Source organism: Pteropus alecto, unplaced genomic scaffold (genome assembly GCF_000325575.1).
Source record: "Pteropus alecto unplaced genomic scaffold, ASM32557v1 scaffold146, whole genome shotgun sequence".
Lineage (NCBI taxonomy): Eukaryota > Metazoa > Chordata > Mammalia > Chiroptera > Pteropodidae > Pteropus > Pteropus alecto.
In genome coordinates this window covers 27,940,753-27,947,644 of record NW_006442107.1, presented here as the reverse complement: position 1 = coordinate 27,947,644, position 6,892 = coordinate 27,940,753, and the positions used below count along the sequence as shown (strand labels likewise).

The following is a 6,892-nucleotide window of genomic DNA, read 5'->3' as shown; positions in this document are numbered from 1 at the left end:
AAAACGATTATACCCTTTTCATTCTTCAAGGTGGGTGAGTGTACCTGGTAATTTTTTCCTAATGGCAGAAATTAAATAGTGATTTGACAGGAGATATTGAGCAAATGGATCTGGTGAATGACCATTTTTTCTTGGCAAGAACAGAGCCACCTGTAAGGATGTTGATACAGCCTTTCTTTGCTATAGCACAATCCAGTGTTCTCATAGAGTTTATAGCACCTTTGCATTGTAGTTTGGATTCCCTTTAATTTGGGGCATCAATTGGGTCTGAATACTCTTATTTTTAAACTTTTTTTAAAAATTAATTTTAAACTCACAAAAAGTTGCAAAACTAGTACATGGAATTCCTGCGTACCCTTCACCCAGCTTCCCCAATGATAACATCTTACATAACCATAGCATATTATCAAAACCAGGAAATTAAAATTGCACAATGTTATTAATCATACTGTTATTAACCATACTATAGACCTGGTCATTTTTGTGTGGTTATCTAAGCAAGACAGCTCAGGAGCCACCTTGGGAAGCATCGTACGATACACATTGGGTATGTACCCAGTGCCCACCACAAAACACTAGGTCGACTTTAAACTCCATGAACATTCCTAAAGAAGCCTTAGTGCCCTGTGGAAGGCAGCAATGTTTTCTTTTCCATAAGGATTTAGCCATGATATCTCTGCATGGCAGTAATTTTTGTTTCAAGTTGTCTGAGGGCCACAAACAAATATTAAAGAGCCAGTTGTTTATTGGTGTTAAACTAGTTTTCTTATGCTACATTTTGCTCCACGCACTTAATAAATACAATTGCTTACATTTCTATGATACTTTAAATTTACAAAATCTTTACACATACCATATTTATTCCTTGCAATCAATTCAGGACATTAGCATCCATGCTATAATTTATATTTTAAAGATGAGGAAATTGAGTGTCAGAGAAGTTAAAAGATTTGGACACAGCCAAATCTGTGTGATTCTGTTTTAGTTTCTCTTTTATTTTTTTCTATTCTCCAAATATATTATGACTGTTTTTAATTTTTTTTATTATACATATCATTTTAATGAATCAAATGACCACTTTGAGGTGATCAGTCTGCCACTTTATCAGGTTCTGGCGTGGTCAAAAGGACTGTCGGCCATTGGGAGTTGTAGAGGACTGCCAGATAAAATACAGGGCATAGTTAAATTTGAAGTTCAGATAAACAACTCATTTTCTTAGTGTAAGTATATCTCATGCAATATGTAGGACATACTTATACTAAATTTTTTTTGTTGTTTATTTGAAATTCAAAATTAATTGGATATCATTTTTATTTGCTATACCTGGCAACCTTAAGTGAGGAGCAGATGTGAGTAGCCTCCAGCAGTCAAGGGGAAAGGAAAGGATTATTCGTAACCCTTATTACTACAAATCATCTTGAAAACTTTGTTGAAAGAAAATCTTATAAGGAAGCCAGGTATATAAAAAAAGCAATTAATCTGCTCAAGTTGAAGGAGGGGTGGGGAGGAGTCTCTCCTATTAGCCTTCTCCTCACTCCTCCTTTCCTTCAATAGCCTGAGGCACCAAAGCCAAATGTGAATATTTACTGATGAGCATGCAACTACTTCTTCCATCTGGGGGCAAGTGGGTTTCTTGGGTTATTTCTGTAGTCCTCTTAAGCAGGTCCTGCCATGCTCTTCAGTGTTAGAGCAAGTGTTGACCAGCTTTGGAGGTAGCAGAAGCCCCTCCCACAGGAGCCCACACTGGCATCAGTATCAGGTGGCAGAACTATATCTCCCAAGGAGTTGGGGCTCAGGTGGGCAGTGCAGGTTTTCAGTTGGCTCAGTCTTGGAGGAGGCCAATGTGTATGGTTTTGCAAACCTTCTCTGGTGTCTAGGTCATCTAACACAATGAATGGGGTCTAGGTAATACCAGTATGCAAACATGTTCACTGTGCAGGAAGCATGGAGGGAAAGCTGTACTTACCTTCCCAAGCTGGCATCATTTATTGGAGAACAACACAGTATGATTTAGTACATGGTACATATGCATTACTTCCGATATTTATACTTTTAAATATGTTGTTTGTAGTACAAGACAGACTGTTAGTTCAAGACCTAAAGGAGTAGGAAAAAAATAGAGAATATTTGGAATTCTTGAGTATATTTATAATACAAATTATTATATCATATCAATGGATCTTATAGTCAACAGAAATCATTGGATAGTATATCTTGAGTTAAACCAATATCTACCTAATGAGATTTTGCAATTTAAAGGATATTTTTGACAGTGAATAAAATTTTGGCCTGACAAAACCAGGAAAGACAAAAAGAAAAATAATCGATGTAAATTTTAAAAGTGCAATGTATATAACAAAACTGCACAAATGATAAAGCTTTTGTTTTCTCTCTAATGCAGAATGATATTCAACCCAATACAAATGCAAAGAGAGCATCTAACTGTTTAAAATGAGAGCATTATCTAAGGCTGTTGGCTTAGATAAATGACAGAGTCCCAAAAGAATTTGCAGATGTGATCACAGGTCTATCTGAATAAGAAGAATCAGGGAACAGAGAGATGGATAGACTGCAGAAGACCGGAGATGGGCAAATGAATTCCAGATTTTCCAGCACAACAGGAAAGATGACTTATGGATCTGTGCATTGGTCGAATTTAATGTTGAGCTTCAGTGAACCACCAGAATGGATGATTAAAGGGGCTTTGTGTGTATTTATTAAAGAAAGTGTTGATTGCTAGGTACTCTTCTGAGTTCCCTGAATTTGAGTTCACCTAATCCAACCTTATTTTCGTTTTGTAGCACTTGCCTGGAGGAGCAAGAAAATGTTGTATTCAGAAATGACATTTTAGAAGACATTTGCCAGAAATCTCTCGTGATATCCTTGTAGATACAGAAATGTGGCTGGTAATACCAGGGTACTCTGTATTCCAATAATCACTGTGTGAAACCTCAGCTGTAAGGGTGAAAAGAAAATAAAGTGATCACAACAGAGTTTGTTTTTTTTTTTTTTTTTAATCACAGTTCTGGAGGCTGGGAAGTCCACGATCAAGGTGTCGTCACCAGGGTAAGTTTCTCTTGAGGTCTCTCTCCTCTGACTGTAGATGTCCATCTCCTCCCTGTGTCTTCACATGGTCTTATCTCTATGTGTGTCTGTGTCTTTACATCCTCTTTCTAGAACAACACCAGTCGTTTTGAATTAGAGCCCACCCCAATGACCTCTTTTTCACATACAGGAAGCATTATCTCCAAATACAGTCACAGTCTGAAATACTGGGAGTTAAGATTTGAACATAAATTCTGGGGGATACAGTTTAGCTGATTTTCTTGTATAATACAATAATAAAAATAAGCATTATATTATTGAATGCTTACTATGTGCCATCTACTGTTTTATGTGCTTAACCCATATGAACTCATTTAATACTTGTTAAAACTGTATACAGTAAATATTCTTACTAACCTATTTTACAAATGAGAAAATTGAGGCCTTAGGTCAAGTAAGTGAATTTTAACCTGAATGAGCTGGATCCAGAATCTTTTTTTTTTTTTTTTTTTGGCAAGGCAACCCTTGGTTGACCTCACAGATTGCAAGGACCTTGTCAGTTTACAGTACCTAATTTTTTATTTTTTACACCTACAGCACATGGTCTTCCTAGGTGGTCTCCCATCCAAGTACTAACCAGGCCTGACCCTGCTTAGCTTCCGAAATCAGACAGGATTGGGCTTGTTCAGGGTAGCATGGCTGTAGACAGTCCAGAATCATTTTAATAGCTATCTTATTTGTAGGAATTCAGATCTATTGCAAAGTGAAATATAAACCTTGTAAAAGATATAGGATTTTAAGAAGGCTTTCGGAGAACTGATCGAATGAGACCCGAAATAAAAAACAAAGAAGAATCTGGATGAGTCAGACTTGTTAACTGAAGAAGAAAAAAATTGATGAAGATGTCAAAAGACTACAGAAGTGAATTATTTGAATATAAAAGGAAAAGTAAGAAACTTGGGAAAATTAATAAAGCCTTCTAATATTTTTGTAAAAATAACAGTCTTTATGATTGTGATCTGAAGGTCAAAAGTAAAACGAAGACTATCATATGTTGTTATCATGTAGTTTTGTCAGAAAAATTTCCCCTTCCTAAAAAAAATAACAGAACTTGATCCATTCTTTTTTAATACTCAGAACTGATGCATGATTACAGTTATAACTGAAATTTTAACTTTAAAGTAAAATGAATTCTTTTGTAAAATTTTGGTTTTATTTTTTATGATTAATTCTCAAACAACATTATTTTCAATATTTAATACACTTTTTCTGTGTTAAATAGTTTTGTTTTTAAATGAGATTTATTGTTCAGCATTAATTATGTTTGGCCAATGACACTCTATATTTAAGCTGTTTGAACAATAAATAACACCTAAAGAGTATTAACTATTATTAGTATCAAAATGGAGATTAGTTTCCAATGATGTTCCTTAGAGATCTTGTTTTATATTTTATTTTACTGTTTATTTTGATGAAGAGCTATCAGACAAGTTTATTTAATAAATTGGTGTCAAAAACCTGGGAGGGATAGCTTATATAATGAATAACAGAGCAAGATTCACAAAGATTTCAGGGGCTAGAACATGAATTAAAACTATAAGATGAATTTTCATTAGAAAAATTGCATTTAGGTTAAAAAATATCTATTTTCATACAGAAGAAGAAAGAACTGGCCTAACTGCAGACTTAAAAGCATGATTTAGATATTTGATGACATGCTTGGATTAAGCTAAGTAATCCTGGTTCACCATGTCCTAGCGGGGCTTACCTAGGGGTTTTGTTTATTTCTAGGTATCATTAAAAAGGAGAGAGAGGAAGTGAGGGGGAGAGAGAGAGAGAGAGAGAGGAAAGGAGGGAGGGAGAGAGAGAGAGGAAGCGAGGAAGGGAGAAAGAAAGAAAAGAAAAGAAAAGGAAGGAAGTAGACTGTTGGCTAAGTAAGTTGAGAACTGTAGGAGGACTCAAAGCTGGAAAAATTAATTGAGTCATTGGCATGTGGATGATAGACAAAAATGTGGGAAGGTCACCTACAAAGTATCTCAAGGAATATCACCTAGAGAAAGCCTGCTGAAGAAAAGAAAGAAAGAAAGAAAGAAAGAAAGAAAGAAAGAAAGAAAGAAAGAAACGAACAAACAAAGAAAAGAAAGAGAAGAAAAAAGAAAAAAAGAAAAAAGAAAAGAAAGAAGCTGGTATAAACTGAAGGGTGACAAGAATATGAAAACATTTAAAAACAGTGTTCTATAAGAAATAGTTAAAGAAACTAAGAATGGAAGTTCTCACCATTAATACAAAAGGAATATATATGAGCCATTTTCAGATACTTGTTGGTCACTTTCAGATATTTGGAATGTGGAGAAAGAAATAACTTGTAGACTGTTCCAAGGGACCCAAGGGCAAAAATAGTAAAGAGGTATATTTTGTTTTAACATATTAAAAGAGCTCTGTAATAACTAGAGGAGATCAGTAAATGGTCAGAAAACAGTGAATTTTCTGTCCCTGAAAGTGTTTAAACAGTTGGTTCAAGCACTACCTGTCATAGAAGTTCTAGGAGGAATTTCTGCATTAGATGGGAAACTGGTTCCCATCTAAGAAACTAAGATGGACTTAGTCACTATATATATATATTTTTTAAAGTCGTATCTTTTAAAGTGTTTTTAGTTAGCAAATAAAATACTCATCTATCATCAACTTTAATTAAAGAACCAGTTATTTTACATAACACAAAGTTAGAGGTAGGAAGTTCCAGGGTTGGTTCAACAATTAAGTGATGCCGTTGGGCACTCAGGCTCTTTCCATCATTCGTTCCATTATCCTGAATCATGAAAAATCACTTGTTGGCTTTTGTCTTCAGCTTAGAGGAAGACTCATGGTATCAAGATACCTGCTGAAGTGCCAGGTATCGCGGCCTTACATGACCAAGTTCAAAGGCAGAATGCACAGCAAAGTCAGAATTGTGAGGTAGTTTTGTTTATGATTATCTTTTTTCACCAGAAAAAAAAATTTCCTTCCCAGAAGAGACTTTACCCTATGGCAGAATTCTTCTAATGTATAATTGGTCACAGATGGATCCACGAAAATTCCTTGCTACAGTGGAACTTGAGAAAGGTATCTCGGCAGTTAAGCCTTTCCATAGGTGTCAGGTTATTATGTGGGCAGCTAACAGTGTCTGTAACAATACTCAAGTTCTACTCTATTAGAAGCAGAATCTCGACTTTTTAATTTATACTTTTTAGAGGTAATTTTTTACTGTAAAATATGAGAAAGATTCACCTTTAAAAATTTACCGTGAAAAATTTCAAAACTAGAGAAAATTAGAAAGACTTGCACAATGAACACACGTATACCTACCACCTGGAATTAGGCAGTTGACATTTTACTATATTTGCCTTGTTACATATCTACCCACTAATCCACATATCATTGGATTATTTTTGTTTTGTGTTTTGTGTTTTTGTTTTGTGTTTATTTTGTGTTTTGATTCACTTCAAACTAAATTGCAAGCATCAATAACTTCACCTCTAAACACTTAAGCATATATATTAGTAAGTAGAGCTCAAAGTACTTTTTTGGTTCTTTGTTAAGGTTAACTGTCAATGAATCCTCTATGATGGGGAATAGGATAAGAATGCTGCTTTTGTTTCTTGTATTTGACATAATATTTGAAGTCTTAGCTAGAGCAATTAGATAAGAAACAGGAATAAAAAGCATCCAAATTGGAAAGGAAGAAGTGAAATTAGAACTAATAAATAAATTCAGCAAAGTTACAGGATGTGAAATCAACACACAAAAATCAGTTGTATTTCCATACACTAATAATAGATAATCCAAAAAAGAAATTAAAGAAACAAAT

General features: G+C 34.6%; 1 pseudogene; it reads right to left on the bottom strand.

Moving 5' to 3' along the window:
* Positions 1 to 3,633: 3,633 nt before the first annotated feature.
* On the bottom strand, positions 3,634 to 3,752 carry LOC112469338 (annotated as a pseudogene).
* Positions 3,753 to 6,892: the final 3,140 nt, after the last annotated feature.